A 19,653-nucleotide genomic window follows, 5' to 3' on the forward strand; every position below is an offset into this window, starting at 1 on the left:
CGCCATCTTGAAAACTAATGACCACGGATATCTAATTACCACAAAGTCCTAGTATCCAGCATGACATGTCCGTTAATCAGTGTTCAAATGACTTGTCAAACTGATGGATGCTCTAGCCGACCTAGTAATGGAAGAAGTCTACATAGTTTCCAAAATCATCAAATCAAGTAATGGTTCACTATGATTGGTAAAAATATTTCAAAAAATTAATCTTAATTTTTTAAGAGGGTTAAATATTCAGCGTACAATGGTGAAGTCAGGTTGAAAAGCTGTAAATGACAAAAGATCGTACATTCCCATTTCCATTGATTCTCAATTTTATTGGTTTTAGCTCGTCACTAAATTTACATTTTTGGCACGGAGATGCAGTTTCAAGTATTATATAGGATTTATGCTATAATAATGTAAAAGTAATCACAATAAAATAAAAAAAAAGTCCGGGGATACTTATTGTGGAGGAATTATAAACTGAGATTTTTCTTTGTTGTAAAAGTTTTATTAAATGCTTTTTTCTAACGTATATTTTTAGATTATTTTGGATTTTGATCTAACTTGACCAACGTTAAAAAACTTGTCTTCTTGTAATCAGCATGGCTTAATATCGGTAATTACCGGGGTATTGTAAAAATGACATATTCGGGTATTCTAACGGTCGACTTCCTGGCAGGCTTGTTTAATTTAATACACAATGAACAAGGTCAATGAATCACGTGCGTGATTGCGAGTGAACCAGGTGTGCTCAGGTAAAACGTATAAAATATTCCATACCAATATAAAACTGTCCGTGATATACAGCCTGTGTACAAAATCTAACAAAATTTAAGAGTGGTTATAAGAATAGGTATAGACCAAATCTCCATGTTATCAAGGATTTGTATTACTATACAAATCCTTGATGTTATCTAAATTAAATTTTACTTTTATTTATATTTCAGCACCTATTCTTCCGTTTTATATATAATTGTTGGTCCCGTTATTTTTAATCAGTTCGTCCCGTTTATACCCTCGTATATGTAACTTCATTTTCTCTCTAGAAAACAGTGCATGCTATATTTCAAAATGAATGCCGTTTTTTGCAATTGTTCATTCATTTTACATGTGAAACAAGAATATCAATTAGGAAACTTCGGACTATACAAATGCAGAATATAATGTACCGGTTTGCTTTCGTCTAACGAGATAGCAGAAATGAAAAAAAAAAGTGTCATGTAAAAACAAGCACGCTCAAATCAAAATATTAAAAAATATGTGAGTAAAAATTAACTGGATCAGAAAAATTAACAACCTTTGATCTCGAGTGTATTGTTAATAAATTTATTTGTTTTTATAGTATAGCTTCTTCCATTATCCAAATGATATCAGATAATCTATATTATTTCATAAGATTAACCCTTCCGACCTCACTAGAATCTGAGACTATGTGTAAAAGTAAAAATGTAATACAGGTACACCTTTCATTTGGTCATGGCTTTCAAATGTCTAAAATTTAAGTATTCCCCTACATTTTTTTGCTTATTTAGGACAATTAAAATGCTTGTGTAAAACTAGTTTTATTTTCCCTTTTAAAAAATATATATAAATGATAAGAGTGTATATCATTTCATTCCGACAACTAAATTTAGTTTCCAGACTTTAACCAGTTCATTTCTTAGTTTAGTAACTTCTTTGAATACAAATAAAATAATAGCACCAAATATAATTAAAAAAATCCACGGCGATTAACTTGTATTCGTTCACACCTTGAAAATGTATTTTAAATTTGTGTATTAAACTTGACCTCCTGTCGTATAACCCACTAATCCGAATAGACAGTCACACCTGGCACGGTGTGCCCTAGAGACCAAGCTAATTACCGATCTGCAAATAACATTTCACCTTTATACAGGTCTTTCACGAGTATTGTCGGAGAATAATACACACATCGCATAAATAAAGTCATAGCGTAGATAGTAAAAGTTCAATAAGCGTAAACCTATATATTGTCTTAACAGTTTAAGTTATATACTTTAATTTATTCACTTTATCAGTCTCAAAAAGTATAAATTTAAGCAAAAATAAATAATTATAATAATTTCTTGTGCTGTCTACAAAAATAAATTCAAATATATACGGTAAATATAGAAATTTTTCTCATGAATGTGTACAACTGCACGACTGTGCGTTTTATTTTCTTATTATCGGATGGTTATTAGATAGAGCATTAGTCATCGGAACGCTTACGATAACGGTAAAATATGATTAACCAGGTGCTCCGCAGGGCGCAGCTTTATACGACCGCAGAGGTCGAACCCTGAACAGTTGGGGCAAGTATGGACAAAACATTCAAGCATGATACAGCTCTGAATTTGGATTGTGATCAAATTTTTGACATTACATGGTTTTTTTTTACACAAAACAAATGCCAAGATTTTACAAATCAATTAAAGATTTCTTCTTCAAACTTTTTAAATCTAAAATTAAATAGTTGACACAGCATAGGTTTCTGACACAGAATGAATGTGGTCTAATGAACTTAAAAGGTTTTTTTTGCCTTTGAGCAAATCACTATGCTGTTGAATATTAATCCTCTCAAAAAAATGTTTGAAGAAATTTTCTTTTTATTTATGAAATCTGAAATGAGAAAAATTTAACCCCCCCCCCTTTTTTTCTCATCCCCGTTTCCCTTTTTCAAAACTGATATCAATTCAAATTTCTAATGGAGTTTGCAACAATAACTACTCATTTAAATACATCATAAAATATTAAGATGTAAAAAAACTGCTTGTTATCACTGAATGGTAAAGATTATTTAAATTTATCAGTTGGTAGTAAAAAGTGTATATACATTGTATATTGTATATAACAAAGATTTAAGTTGATTCTGGACAAAGAAAGATAACTCCAATTAAAAAAAATTCTTGCTATTGCACAATATTGTGCAATAGGATATTTCTTGCTTACTATTCTGGACAAAGAAAGATAACTCTAATTAAAAAAAAATTTGCTATTTCACAATATTGTGCAATTAGATATTTCTTGCCATTGCACAATACTGTGCAATTGAAAAGACTTGCTATTGCACAATACTTAATATAATAATTTTAGATCCTGATTTGGACCAACTTGAAAACTGGGCCCATAATCAAAAATCTAAGTACATGTTTAGATTCAGCATATCAAAGAGGCCCAAGAATTCAATTTTTGTTAAAATCAAACTTAGTTTAATTTTGGACCCTTTGGACTTTAATGTAGAATTTGAAATTTGAAAACAGGACCAAAAATGAAGAATCTACATACACAGTTAGATTTGGCATATCAAAGAACCCCAAGGATTCAAAGTTTAATTTTGGACCCTTTGGACCTTAATGTAGACCAATTTGAAAACTGGACCAAAAAACTTCAATAATCAAGAATCTAAGTACATTTTTAGATTCAACATATCACAGAACCCAACCGATTCATTTTTTGTCAAAATCAAACTAAGTTTAATTTTGGACCCTTTGGACCTTAATGTAGACCAATTTGAAAACGGGACCAAAAGTTGAGAATCTACATATACAGTTAGATTCGGCATATCAAAGAACCCCAATTATTCAATTTTGATGAAATCAAACAAAGTTTAATTTTGGACCCTTTGGGCCCCTTTTTCCTAAACTGTTGGGACCAAAACTCCCAAAATCAATACCAACCTTCCTTTTATGGTCATAAGCCTTGTGTTTAAATTTCATAGATTTGTATTTACTTATACTAACATTATAGTGCGAAAACCAAGAAAAATGCTTATTTGGGTCCCTTTTTGGCCCCTACTTCCTAAACTGTTGGGTCCTAAACTCCCAAAATCAATACCAACCTTCCTTTTGTGGTAATAAACATTGTGTTTAAATTTCATAGATTTCTATTTACTTAACCTAAGGTTATTGTGCAAAAACCAAGAAAAATGCTTATTTGGGCCCTTTATTGGCCCCTTATTCCTAAACTATTATAACCAAAACTCCCAAAATCAATCCCAATCTTTCTTTTGTGGTCATAAACCTTGTGTCAAAATTTCATAGATTTCTATTAACTTAAACTAAAGTTATGGTGCGAAAACCAAGAAAATGCTTATTTGGGCCCTTTTTGGCCCCTTATTCCTAAACTATTATAACCAAAACTCCCAAAATCAATACCAACCTTCCTTTTATGGTCATAAACCTCGTGTTAAAATTTCATAGATTTCTATTCACTTTTACTAAAGTTAGAGTGCGAAAACTAAAAGTATTCGGACGCCGGACGACGACGACGACGACGACGACGACGACGACGACGACGACGACGCTGACGCCAACGTGATAGCAATATACGACGAAATTTTTTTCAAAATTTGCGGTCGTATAAAAACCAAGACTTTTAATGATTTTATTTTAAATCCCGGCATGCAAAAACCAGGAGAAAACGTCACGACCTACAGGAAGTAGTTAATATTTTTTCATTAATTATTGAATTTCTCCTTTATTACTGCACATATAGCGATAAAACTTTGTGAATATATATATTATGTCATAATGAACATATTTAAACCATAAGTAAAAAATCGCGAATTTTCCCTTTAAGGGGTCAACTGACCATTTTGGTCATTTGACTTATTTGTAGATCTAACTTTGCTGAACATTATTGCTGTTTACAGTTTATCTCTATCTACAATAATATTCAAGATAATAACCAAAAACGGCAAAATTTCCTTAAAATTTACCAATTCAGGGGCAGCAAGCCAACAACCTGTTGTCTGATTCGTCTTTTTACCCCTATGTTCTATTTTTAGCTATGGCGGCCATCTTGGTTGGTAAACTGGGTCACCGAACACATTTTTTAAACTAAATACCCCAATGATGATTGTGGCCAAGTTTGGTTAAATGTGGTCAAGTAGTTTCAGAGGAGAAGATTTTTGGAAAAAATACAAAACTTTAAGAACAATTGGTAAAAAATGACAATAAAGGGCAATAACTCCTTAAGGGGTAAACTGGCCATGTTTGTCATGTTTTCTCATTTGTAGATCTTACTTTGCAAAACATTATAACTGTTTACAGTTTATCGTTATCTATAATAGTATTCAAAATAATAACCAAAAACATCAAAAATTTCTTTAAAATTACCAATTCAGGGGCAGCAACCCATCAACCAGATGTCTGATTCATCTGAAAATTTCAGAGCGGATAGATCTTCACTTGATAAACAATTTTACCCCCATGTCAAATTAACAAAAAATGCTTTGGTTTCACAGTTATAAGCCAAAATCTACATTTTACCCCTATGTTCTATGTTTAGCTATGGCGGCCATCTTGGTTGGTTGGCCGGGACACCGGGATTGTGGCGAAGTATGGTTAAATTTTGCCCAGTAGTTTCAGAGGATATTTTTGTAAATTATTCATGTTATTACAAATATTTACGAAACATAGGTAAAAAATGACTATAAAGGGCAATAACTCCTTAAGGGATCAACTGACCATTTTAGTCATATTAACTTATTTGTAGATCTTACTTTGCTGAACATTATTGCTGTTTACAGTTTATCTCTATCTATAATAATAATCACAAGATAATAGCCAAAAAACAGTATAATTTCCTTAAAAATGGCAATTCAGGGGCAGCAACCCAACAACTGGTTGTCCGATTCGTCTGAAAATTTCAGGGCAGATAGATCTTTGCCTGATAAACAATTTTACTCATGTCAGATTTGCTCTAAATGCTTTGATTTCAGAGTTATAAGCCAAATTCTAAATTTTACCCCTATGTTCTATTTTTAGCCATGGCGGCCATCTTGGTTGGTTGACCGGGTCACGACACACATTTTTTAAACTATATACCCCAATGATAATTGTGGCCAAGTTTGGTTTCATTTGGCCCAGCAGTTTCAGAGGAGAAGATTTTTGTAAAAGCTAACGACGACAGACGCAAAGTGATGAGAAAAGCTCACTTGACCCTTTGGGCCAGATGATCTGAAAACTGCAAAATTTCCGTAAAATTGCCAATTCAGGGACAGCAACCCAACAACTGATTGTCAATTTTGTCTGAAAATTTCAGGGCAACTAGATCTTGACTTGATGCACAAATTAACCACATGTCAGATTTGCTCTTAATACTTGGGTTTCAGTTATAAGCTAAAATCAACATTTTACCCCTATATTCTATTTTTAGCCATGGCGGCCATCTTGGTTGGTTGGCCGGGTCACTGGACACATTTTTTAAACAAGATACCTTAAAATTACCAATTCAGGGGCAGCAACCTAACAACCGGTTATCCGATTCATCTGAAATACCAGGGCAGATAGCTTTTGACCTGATAAACAATTTCACCTCCTGTCTAATTTGCTCTAAATGCTTTGGTTTTTGAGTTATAAGCCAAAAAATGCATTTTACCCATATGTTCTATTTTTAGCCATGGTGGCCATCTTGGATGGTTGGCCAGGTCACCGGACACATTTTTAAACTAGATACCCCAATAATGATTGTGGCCAAGTATAGTTAAATTTGGCTCAGTAGTTTCAGAGGAGAAGTAAAAGTAAATGACGACGGACGCCAATGATGAGAAAAACTCACTTGGCCCTTTTGGCCAGGTGAGCTAAAAACTGCAAAATTTCCTTAAAATTGCCAATTCAGGGACAGCAACCCAACAACCGATTGTCAATTTTGTCTGAAAATTTCAGGGAAGCTAGATCTTGACTTCATGAACAAATTAACCACATGTCAAATTTGCTCTTAATACTTGGGTTTCAGTTATAAGCCAAAATCAACATTTTACCCCTATGTTCTACTTTTAGCCATGGCGGCCATCTTGGTTGGTTGGCCGGGTCACTGAACACATTTTTTAAACAAGATACCTCAATGATTGTGGCCAAGTATGGTTAAATTTCGCCCCGTAGTTTCAGAGGAGAAGATTTTGGTAAAAAATTACTATAAAGGGCAATAACTCCTTAAGGGGTCAATTGCCTAATTTGGTCACGCTGACTTATTTGTAGACCTTATTTTGCTGACCATTGTTGCTGTTTACAGTTTATTTCTATCTATAATAGTATTCAAGTCAGATATTAAGCAAAAACGGCAAAATTTCCTAGCAGTTTCAGAGAATATTTTTGTAAAAGTTGACGACGACGGACGACGACGGACGCCAAGTGATGAGAAAAGCTCACTTGGCCTTTTAGGCCAGGTGAGCTAAAAAAAAATGCGGAAAACTGGTTATTTCAGGGAATTTTCTAGGTCAAAGGTCTATAACTCTGCACAAAATCATCCCACCAGAACAAAGTTCGATCTTGATCTGTAATTTGTCATGACAAAACAATACACCAAATAAGTAATCAATATCTTCAAGCAGGAAGGAAAAAGATTGGAAAACTGATTTGCCAGTCTTCGGCAAAGTTCGTATGGGACTCTTGTCTTTATCATAATCAAGTTTAGTCTGATGAGTTTTCATGTCAGTCATTTTATTGTTCTCTGCTACATGTGAACGTAAGCTAGATGTTATATCTGCCAAACGATTCCAGACTTAAGAAAGTCAATCTCGTTTGGGAAAATCTCCTGAAAACTGTTTGCAATGATCTGTATTCAATACCTATCTTTCAAAGGTATAAGTGTATTTGAAATCGATATATATCATATGTGGTTTGGTGTTTGAAGTCCAGTGGCAAATATTACTTGGATATCAGTTAGAGAACATTGTGACGTGAATTGTTTTTGATCCTTGTTTTGTACTAGACTAGACGTTTTAAATAATAATTCATAAGGTAACAGTTCTCAGAAAGCCAGACACAAGATAATCTGACAGTTAGCTACCTAGTCTTTCCTCTAATTCCAAATGTTATATGCTTAGGCAGCAACCATTTGATTTTCGGGGGGGGGGGGGGTTATGGTTTTTTTTTCTGGACAAATTTTTTTCGCGACAAGTCGAAAACAATTTTTTTCTTTCAATTTTAGCATTACATATAGTGGCAGCTGAGGGTGAAACAAACAATTTTTTTTTCTCAGAATCAAAAACAAATTATTTTTTTCTCCAAAAACTGGAAACAAACTTTTTTTTCCAAAAAAAACCATAGCCCCCCACCCCCCACCCCCCGCCCCCGAGAAGCAGCAAATACAAAATTATAAGTCTTTAGTTTGACCTTGCTAGTGATTTAAAATACAATCCAGGGTTATATTGCTATCTGTGAAGCTCTTTCTGTGACAAATACAACAAAAGCCTAATTTCTCATAGTGATCACTAGAAAATACAAATTTAGGTCCGACACCAAACAAATTTTTGTGTGCTTTTATTATTGTATTTTGTTTTTTGTTTTAATGATTGCTTTTTTAAGAAATGATGCATACCAATAATAAACCTATCAAAATTAAAATTGTGAGTTTAAGCACTTAAAGTTGACAACGGTGAGTTACAGATCCAGTAAAGTCGGTACCACTTCATTGATTTATGCTGAAATTAAATTCAGGCTTTGGATTATAAAATTTTTGTGAAAATAACAGTTATACAGACTTTCATTCATAAATTTCCACACCTAAAAATGACTTCAAGCTTTTTTTGTTAGTGGGACCAATTGTGTCATTCCGACACATTAATATATTTTATGAAATCTATCCTGTTGCAATTTTTGCAACATTAAAAACATCACAATAATTTCTGAACTTCCATTAATCTTCTATCTGTTATAACAAGTTTATAAAGAGATGTTTCTCTAAAAGTCGATTCATTATCATATATATACAATGTATTTCATTCATGTCTTTTTCGGTCAGAACAAGCCTAGCTTTCATATGGAAAGATAAAAAAAGACTTTCAGACCAAAACGAAATTATGATCCTTAGCAAGGACAAATGGTTAAAATGATATTTATAAGGCTTCTCACCACTTGAGTCAATATTTTTTTTATTCTTGTAAAATAAAAATAATTCACAATTCCAACTCATACAAACTTTGTGGCAATAGATAAAATTTTAGTAAATTCGCCACTATGCTTTTCTCCATATCTCTTTTGTCGCAAGCAAGAAGGTAATGGATGACGTATTCTGGTTCCTGTCGGAGTGCCGCTATCCTCTACTAATACTACATTGTTCGTGTCAAATCGCGGTACATTTGTTTTTTGTTTCTGTCTACATCCCACAATATATCCCTTCTTTTTCTGGCCCATTATATTTATCATGACTTTGTCACCAATTCTTCCTACGGCAGCTACGTTATAAACGTGCATGATTTTTCCTGGTTTTCCTGCTGTTGCAGCGGCTTTTCCTATTGGACTGTTATCTATGACTCTCACTCTTGATCGAAGCCTTAGTTCCATAAGGCATTGTGATGTACTAAAATAGAAATCAGATTTTGCCATTCATTAAGGTGGTACTCAACACTTTTACTAAAATAAATTTGGCTCGTTTAATTTTCATAAAATTTTGACAAAGTATTTACCATGTTTACCTTGACCCTTTTACAAAAATATCAAAAATTCAAAAAATTTAGTTTAATTAGAAAAATTACACTGGTTATATAGCAGTTTGACAAACCCTTATTTTGTTCATTGAGAAGCTTTATGTTGCCTTCAAAACGCAGCGTAATTAAAACATTTAGCTGATATTACAGAGTTATCTCCCTGTAGTGTTAGGTACCACCTTAATTAGAAAAGAGAGATAAAAGATACCAAAGGAAATTCAAACTAAAAATTCGAAATTAACTGACAATGTCATGGCAACAATAATTTCCTTTACTGGTATGGAAACTTGCGGTACAATTTTATAGAGATCCATAGTCTTAAACTCAAGTTATTGTCAAGAAACCAAAATATCCTAGCATTTTTGCATCTACTTCCTGAACAATTTAAACCATAACCCCTAAAAGCAATCCCAACCTTCCGTTTGAGGTTTGCAACTGTATGGTACAATTGCGTAGAGATCTATACACTTTTAATATACATTTGTAATTATGTACATACGTTATTGTCCTATTGCTAGCCTTTGCCTCATTCAGACTGTAACTTCTAAACAGTAAGGACAATTACCCCCAAATTATAACCTAACCTTTCTTTTGGGATATGGAACCTTGTGGTTCAATTTCAAAGAGATTCATACACCTTCATTTTTGACCTTTACACAAGTTACTGTCTGAAAACCAAATGTCTCTGATTCAAAATTGCGATGCTGACATAATCATAACATAATAGTCATAAATTTTGCAGTCGTACACGTTTTAAAGACGGGTTGGACAACTGAAGTATTTAAGAATGGCATTATGATGGCTCTGGGTTCAACTAAATTATCTGCCTTTGATTGGCTACTTGTGTTATTTAGAGTTTTATTTTCACAGAAAGTAAACAAACCTGAATAATTTATTATGACTGAATGTTGAGGTCAGACATGTTAGCTTGGTTAATCTATTTGCTATATTCATACTGCCTACAGGAAACAATGTTCCTCTTCTGAAAATATAAATGATAACAAATTTAAACATACAAGTAGCAATCAGTAATTACATCTTAACTTTAGTACACAAAAATGTATATGTGCATTAAGTAAGCTGAAAACATACATGCACATGTACTTGACAACTAAACAATATAATTTTTTTTTATAAATTTTGCCATTGAATATAGGGTAGGATCATGATCATGATGACACTAAGGGAGCTACCATTTGATTTTTATGGGGGGGCTAGGATGAAATTTGAAAAAAATAGGCAGGACAGGAGTTTTGAGTAAAAAAAAAAGGCAGGATGAGACACTCCCCAAAAAAAAAAGTCAGGACGACAATTTAGGTAAAAAAAGTCAGGATAAACTAAAAAAAAAAAAGGCAGGACCGAACAGAGTGAAAAATAAAAAGGCAGGACAGAGATTACAGCTAAAAAAAAAGGCAGGACAAAATTTTTCATCCTAGCCCCCCCATCAAAATCAAATGGTAGCTCCCTAAACATGATAGCACATCAATAAGACAATCGTGATATGACAGAAAATACAATGGATAATTTCAAAAATCACATTGGAAGAGAGACTGACAATATTTATACTCGTAAAAGTCAGGAGTCTGTTTCACTTAAAAACTTACAACTTAGATTTATTGTAAGTTACTGAATTGTTCATGACTTAGGATTAATCTAACTGGTAATAAGTTTTTTTGTGAAACCAGCTCCTGGTCTGTGGATCCCTCAACTTTCAAAAATATACATTTTGTAGCTTTCAATGATTAATTTTGCAGTTTATACATTGTTATAGTACTGCCTTCATGTATCTTTAAAATTTTCATTTAATATAATAGTAAATAATAGAAAGTGTTCATGCAGCCTTTGATAATTTTCAATTCGTAAGAAATACAAAATGTCAGAATGCAGATGCCACAGACATGACAGACATACATGTATTACTCATTTTTAAAAAATGACCTTTTGTGAATGTTGCATGCCACGTTTCTGTAAAACTTCATCTTTTGAATAATTGGATCATTTAATTTGTGTTTATTTAAATATACATGTATTTAGCTTAAATTTTGGATTGAAGGCAGGCGGCCATAATGCAGGGAAGCATAGCCAAATTAGGCTTCATAGACTATGCATACCCGGTTTTATAATTTAATGTCATCGGATCAGGAATAAAATGTGAAGTAAACTTGAAAATTATCGAAATAAGTGAGAGAAAAAAAAGATTACTCACAGTGATTTTAAAATTTGAAATGTTTGAAAAAAATGTTCAAAGCCAATTTTATTTTTACAACATCCCTAAAGCCAAAAAAAATATATGTCTGTTTACGGTTACCCGACTGTCCTTGTTTTGGGGTGCCGACCCTATGTCATTTTATTCAAAAATGAAATTGAAAGTGAAAATACAAAGTCCGAAACACCTACTTTCAGTTAAAACAAAAGAGAAAGAAGTTGCATGATCATATGTGCTTTAATTCAAAATCATGTACTCTATATTGAAGAGTTTTTACGATCTAGATCTCAATGGCAGCCTTCATGGCCAAAACAGGCTGTCAGAGGCAGCAAGCGTAGTCACATTAAAGTTTAAAAAATGCAACTACATGCTTGCAAAATCTGCAATGTATAATGACAACGGACACCGTTAACAAACAAATCAACAATTGATACCAATGTGTTTGATCTTTACTAGAGTAAACAAGCTGCAAAAACGTACAAAGTACCAATGATTGAAAGACTGAAATTCAACAAGGTGTTGGTTTTATTGTTGACGGTAAGTGTTAGTACTTGTAGAGGTTAGCCAAGTACTGACTGATAGATAATTTCAGACTAACCTCTCATAAATAAATGTAAATACAGATTTAATAGTAACTAGAGGCTCTAAAGAGCCTGTGTCGCTCACCTTGGTCTATGTGAATATTAAACAATGGACACAGATGGATTCATGACAAAATTGTGTTTTGGTGATGGTGATGTGTTTGTAGATCTTACTTTACTAAACATTCTTGCTGCTTACAATTATCTCTATCTATAACAGTACTTTCTGTGGAAAATGTTATTGAAAATCTTCAAATTTTAAGAAAATTGTTAAAAATTGACTATGAAGGGCAATAACTCCTTAGTGGGTCAATTGACTATTTTGGTCATACTGACTTATTTTTAGTTCTTACTTTGCTGTACATTATTGCTGTTTACAGTTTATCTCTATCTATAATAATATTCAAGATAATAACAAAAAAACAGCAAAATTTCCTCAAAATTACCAATTCAGGGGCAGCAACCTAACAACCGATTATCCGATTCATCTGAAAATCCCAGGGCAGATAGATCGTGACCTGATCAACAATTTTACTTCCTGTCAGATTTGCTCTTAATGCTTTGGTTTTTGAGTTATAAGCCAAAAACTGCATTTTACCCCTATGTTCTATTTTTAGCCATGGTGGCCATCTTGGTTGGTTGGGCAGCGCACCGGACACATTTTTTAAAATAGATACCCCAATGATGATTATGGCCAAGTTTGGTTAAATTTGGCCCAGTAGTTTCAGAGGAGAAGATTTTTCTAAAAGATTACTAAGATTTACGAAAAATGGTTAAACATTGACTATAAAGGGCAAAAACTCCTAAAGGAGTCAACTGACCATTTTGGTCATGTTGACTTATTTGTAGATCTTACTTTGCTGAACATTATTGCTGTTTACAGTTTATCTCTATCTATAATAATATTCAAGATAATAACCAAAAACAGCAAAATTTCCTTAAAATTACCATTTCAGGGGCAGCAACCCAACAACGAAATGTCCGATTCATCTGAAAATTTCAGGGCAGATAGATCTTGACCTGTTGAACAATATTACCCCATGTCAGATTTGCTCTAAATGCTTTGGTTTTTGAGTTATAAGCCAAAAACTGCATTTTACCCCTATGTTCTATTTTTAGCCATGGCGGCCATCTTGGTTGGTTGGCCGGGTCACCGGACACATTTTTTAAACTAGATACCCCAATGATGATTGTGGCCAAGTTTGGTTAAATTTGGCCCAGTAGTTTCAGAGGAGAAGATTTTTGTAAAAGTTAACGCAGGACGACGACGGACGACGCCGGACGACGCCGGACGCCAAGTGATGAGAAAAGCTCACTTGGCCCTTTGGGCCAGGTGAGCTAAAAATGTATGGTCTGCAGGGATGTCACAACTGTTACACTAAAATTTGCAACATGTAACAACATCACACATCTCGAAAAAAATATAATGAAAAAATAAAATCAAAGCGCTGTAAGCGCTGAAGGCAGTTAACCAAAAACCAAGGCAACCGTAATTATGAAAACTGTGGCAATGTTGCCTCAACATTAAACATTCATATATAGTACATTCATGTTTATCTAATGATTTATTTATTAAGGCAAATAATTTATATGTTATCAAGGTTTCAAAAGCAATGCATATACGGTATCAATGTATATTTTTTATGGTGAATCTGCAGTGGTACAAGTTCCCAATGATTGCAGTTGTTCTACTTGGTAGTTAACCTTGATTTTATTTGACTGCTAGAAGTTCAATTTGACTTAGTATGAACATGTAATAGTATGAATGGAGTGGTTTCCCTGGAAAGAAAACTGAGTTTGTGTTCTATAGTACAAAAGTTATGAGGCACGAATCAGACAAATGTTCACTACAACAGGGATCAAAGGTGAGGTCTGACTGACCTGCCCATAGTAAATGTAAATGATTTGTTATTTTGTCCCATACATATGAATATATATAATTTAGGGGTGGGGATCTCAACGGTTTTCAAGTTCTTAAACAGGTAGGGGTAGGCAGAGGATTTAGGGCGGGCAGGGGGCCCGGCCCCCCCTTTTTTGGAAAAAATTTGGTTGCTTATATAGGGAATCACTGAAGCGTGACTTGAGCGGCCCCCTCTTAGGTCAGTTAGTGGGCCCCACTTATAAAAATTTCTGGATCCGCCACTGGGGGTAGGGTGACCCTAGGGACTTCCCCTACATTTCATTTTATTTGTTATATTGTCTCATACATGAATATATATGGTTTAGGGGTGGGGGTCTCATTGGTTTCCAAGTTCTCAAACAGAAGGGGTAGGGTGACCCAAGGGACTCCCCCTGTATTTCATTTAATTAGTTATATTGATCCGTACATGAATATATATTGTTTTGGTGTGGGGATCTCGACCGTTTCCAAGTTCTCAAACAGGAGGGTTGGGATGACCACAGGGACTTCCCCTATATTTCATTTGATTTGTTATATTGTCCCATACATGAGTATATATGGTTTAGGGGTAAGGATCTTGACCATTTCAAAGTTCTCAAACAGGAGGGTGAACAGTGACCTCAGGGACTCCCCCTATCTTTCATCTGATTTGTTATATTGTCCCATACATGAATATATATGGTTTAGGGATGGGGATCTCGACCATTTTTAAATTCTAAAACAGGAGGGGTGGGGTGACCCCTAGCAACTCTTCCTATATTTTATTTGATTTTTCATATTGTCACAAACATGAATATATATGGTTAAGGGGTGTGGATCTCGACCGTTTCCAAGTTCTCAAACAGGAGGGGGTGGGGTAACTCCAGGGACTCCCCCTATATTTCATTTTTTATTTATTATATTGTCCTATACTTGAATATATGCAGGGGCGGACTCAGACGGGGGAGGGTTGCGGGCTTGCACCCCCTTAAATTTGCAAAGCATGGGTTGTTCTCAGCTTAATAAAGAATATTCCGAGAATTTTACCTCAATTTTTTTTTTAGCCTGGCTCTGCTCAGCGAAAATTTAAGTTTGCGCCCCTCCTAACCTAAAATCCTGGATCTGCCCCCTCATATGGTTTAGGGGTGGGGAGCTCGACCGTTTCCAAGTTATCAAACAGGAGGGGGTAGAGTGGCCCAAAGAATGCCACCTATATATCATATGATTTACTTACATTAAGGTATATTAGTTGCATTATTAGTGAGAAAAAAAAGAATGAAACTTTCAGCTACTTTAATTGACCCTTCAAAATTGAGAAAAAACAAATAACCCCTCGAAATTGCAGTAAACTTTACACTTTAAAAGCATCTCACATGCATTATCATCATTTATCATTTATAAAGAAAATTTAGACTGTGACCATGAACATGTATATTGTTAGATATACTGTTCCCAGCTGTCACGTTGTATTGGATTTTTAAATTAAAATTTGTCAAAAAGTAATTTTGAGTTTCTGAATAAAATATTTTTCTGCTTTTTCTTTCTTTTACATATATCTTTTGGTTTACAATACTAGTGTTTATATTCATTTACCATGCATAGATGTATTTTTTCACCTGCTTGGATTTATTTTGTAAATGATCGCCAAACCCGGAATTACCCTTATCCGCTTCCGGAATCGGATCCGATTTTGTAAAATTTTGTCTTCACGGCCGCCATTGTTACATGTATGTGTTTACAATGTTGTTTTTGTCAATCAGATACGATTTTACTCGAATTTATACAATATTTGTCGGCGATTTTCTGTATAAAGCTAGCGGTTGAACAAAATGAACATCGCCGTCATGAATAATAATGATAAAAATAAGTTTTTACCTCGTTTAATTGGAGACTTTGGTGAACATGGTGAAAAGGTTTGCAAAGTAATTTCTTATTTTCTTTCAAATGTAAGGTGACTACGTCGGGCGTAGCTAGAAACCAACTATCCTAGTCGAAATTTCGCTTGCAAAAGTGGAAGGTCGCGAACCTCGGACCACCACTAATTTGCACACCTGGCTCCAAATTGAAAAGCTACGAAAATTTCTTTTTCTAATTTGAAATTGCCGCCAACAGCATGAACAGTTGAAATTATTATATAATAGACTACTGACGTAGTTGTACTCAATTGATGACAAACAATATTCCTACGACTTTTGTCATTTGGGAAATCTAAACTACTTGTCTTAAGAGATTTTCGGCGATTAAATATTTCATACAATTGTTCTTTGACATCTTAGCTAAAATCACAAGTCATAATGAACTACACAAGGATTCTTAATAAGCACTACTTCCTATGTGTAACTTTAAAACTTTTGGATAAATCGACGATCATTTAAGGTTTTTCTGGTCATTTTTTTGTAATCCAGAATAAAAAGTATTAAAAAAGTGTTCAATTAGTTACATATAACATAGTAGCAAGCTAGATAATAACAATGGCAAGTATTTCAGGATTTATTGGGTAGAACACAAATCTAGGGTGCTCGCATAATGCAGCTTAACTGCATAATAAAATGGAAATACCTAATTTCCTACCCTGTTTTATTAAAGGATGTAACCTTAAACAGACATATTATTTTTTTTTGGCCAAATAAGCATTTGGGGGCCATTTCGTAGAAACGACCCTGCCATTAGTATTTTAATATTTTTCTTTAAAAATTAATTATTCACATAATGGAACATATTATAGATTTTTTATATGATAATCAAATTAAAAAGGCATTACAAACAAGATGAACAAGTGAGAAAAACAAAACAAAAATAAGAACAGTTTGAGTTAAAAAAAAAAATTATCATACATATAAAATAAAATAGATTGTCTGTTCATATACATGTATATAACACATGATTAATTCAAATAAATTTATTTATCATACATAACACTTTTGGATTTATAATTTGCTACAATGTGCAAAAATGTGCTTCTACAGTTCTACTGTTACTGCACCTGAAATATGATTTAGGTGTTCATATATACATCATGTTTTGTACAAATGTATAGGTTAAAATAAAACCAGAGTTCTGAATGGATATATAAATGTATAATTAACAAATGCATCTAGTTTTAGACAAATGGAATCTTATCTTATTAATTTAAATTGTGTATACATGAACACTACAAAATGCAGTACTCAAACCTTAATTTTTCATTGTTTTTAGATGTTTTAAATTTTTTATTTCTGTTTCTAATTTTATTAAAGAGTTTTATTAACATATACTTATTCGCATACATGTACAGTGTATTTGTATTCCTTTAATGTGCATTTATATTTAATTTCTATTTTTCTAACTAATACATTAACAATGATTAAACATGTTAAATACAAATTAAAAAATATTATTTGCCATTCTCTTCACCATGTTCACTGAATGATTAGTCTGAATCACAAAATCAGGAAATAACAGATAATTTTTGTGTTTCCTTAATTTACATTTCATTCACCATCATATGACAGTTTCTTATAAAATAGGTTGCAGGTACATGTACAATGTATGCGTAGTCTACAAAGGCAAATTTGGCTATGAGTCCCCACATGCAGGAACATGAAGACACTGTCAAATGTTGAAATGTTCAAATAATGAAAAATGCATTTGTTTACAAATTACAGTCCAGATATTGATTGATTGTTGGTTGCTTAATGTCCAGTGGCAAAATTTTCATGCATGTTCAGGACCAGAACAAGTTAATAAATACAACATGTATAATAGGTAGGTCTTGTAGGTCCAGCCAAATGGTAGTTGAGATTACTCTGACATCCAATGGCTGTTTTGCCAGACAAATTGGGGTCGTGGGACATCAGAGCTCGTCCCATATCAAAAAGTGGATATTTGCCAAATTAAAATAGATGCACTGCTTCGTTGCTTCTGGTGCCAACTAACGGGCTTGGAATTATATAAATCGGGTATCAATTTGTTCATTTTTCATTTATCTCTTCATTTATGTTAGCTTCACCTACATGTACCTGCCACTCTTTATTTTTCCATATTTAAACAGTTTTCACTGTGACCCATCGATTTAGACATTTTTACTTTTATTTTCAAAAGGACATCAAGTTACAAGAGATTTCGCGACCTTGAGACTCAAATATGCAAATATTTATACTTTTTTCACCTCCTTTACAGATCAATGTTAAACATTTAGCCAACCACGATTTCAAACCTCCTTTACAGGAGATCGGTATTAAGCATTTAGTGCCAACTATGATAACAATCAGAAGCTCTCAAACATTAAGATTACGTGCATCGTAAATGAACGAGGTGATCGATTATGGTCATTTGCATAAATCATCACTTCATTCTCGTAGTCACATGATTATCTTGACTTCCTTTTGGGAACCCCCCTCCCCCTTTTTTAAATGGCTGGATCCGCCACTGAGAAGGGCCTGAAAAAGAAGTAAATGACTGGTGCCAGCCTGTCAAAAGCACGAAGCATAAAACCTGGAAGCTTATATCACTGTTTTTTTAAAACAATAGGAATTGTTTTACCTCTAATATTAAGTCTTTTCGAGCAAATCGTTGTAAAATGATCTTGGAAAATTATTTACCGGAAACGTATGATAATACGATAATTTTAGAATCTAGGTAGGCGTGTTTTCGTATTTTTTCCGTAATATAAGCATCGAAGAAATGATAACGATAGTTTGATTCAGTGTTTTCTTGAGTAGATTTAAATCCAAAGAGGATGTATATGCAATCAACTTCCCAGGAAAAATGGGGTCGGATCCAGTCATTTTTTATAAGGATAAAAAAGGAGAGGGTTCTAACTGAAAGAGGGTCTAAAAAGTAAAATCACAAAAATACCGTGAACTCAGAGGAAAATCTAATCGGAAAGTCCATAATCACATGTCATCACATGGCAAAATCAAATGACGAAACACATAAAAACGAATGGACAAGAACTGTCATATTCCTGACTTGGTACAGGCATTTTCAAATGTAGAAAATTAAGACAAGTCTAACTGGGACTAATAGTTCCAGGTTCAAATATGTCTCAAAACGGCATGGATAAACATGAGTATCTTTTATTTAATTTGTTCCCTGTCACGACAACCAATCATGGATCATCTACTCACAGTAACATGCTATTGCAATCATCAATAAATTTGTTTTAATTAAGCGTATACATTTATCATTCTGACCTTATTTTGCTATAATTTAATATTTTGCCTATAACATTTTATTTCTTCCTCGCCGTGCCTGTGTAATAACAATCCCATGTTTAACTATTATTGGAATAGTGCCTTAATTGATTGCTGTTCTTCGTGTGCATGTATCGAATGGTTTTGTAACCGGAGAGCACGAATTTTATTACAAAATTGCTTGTCTCCACCGGGACTCGAACCCGGGACCTCTGTGTTACAAGGCAGCGCTGCACGCTAACCGACTGAGCTAAAGAAGTACTTCTCTAGCTCAACCGCTTACGGCTGACTAAGTATCTACTAAGTTTTCTAAGGGAAGCAATCCCGTCACAGTTTAAACAATAACCAAGCAAGAAAACTCAAAACTGCCAATGATTCAGAGAGTGTGTGTC

The 19,653-nt window shown here is 33.7% G+C and overlaps 1 long non-coding RNA gene across 1 annotated transcript in view; it reads right to left on the reverse strand.

Annotated features, from left to right (window-relative positions):
- The window catches only part of LOC139516205 (uncharacterized), a 61,295-nt gene extending 42,654 nt beyond the window's left edge, over nucleotides 1-18,641 (reverse strand). Inside the window, exons 1-2 of the long non-coding RNA XR_011662924.1 lie at nucleotides 18,609-18,641; nucleotides 10,305-10,403 (exon numbers count right to left, since the gene is read on the reverse strand). This is a non-coding gene — a long non-coding RNA (uncharacterized lncRNA). The remainder of the gene's footprint in view (nucleotides 1-10,304; nucleotides 10,404-18,608) is intronic.
- Between the last annotated feature and the right edge of the window lie 1,012 nt (nucleotides 18,642-19,653).

The sequence above is a fragment of the Mytilus edulis genome, chromosome 3, assembly GCF_963676685.1.
Source record: "Mytilus edulis chromosome 3, xbMytEdul2.2, whole genome shotgun sequence".
NCBI classification, from domain to species: domain Eukaryota; kingdom Metazoa; phylum Mollusca; class Bivalvia; order Mytilida; family Mytilidae; genus Mytilus; species Mytilus edulis.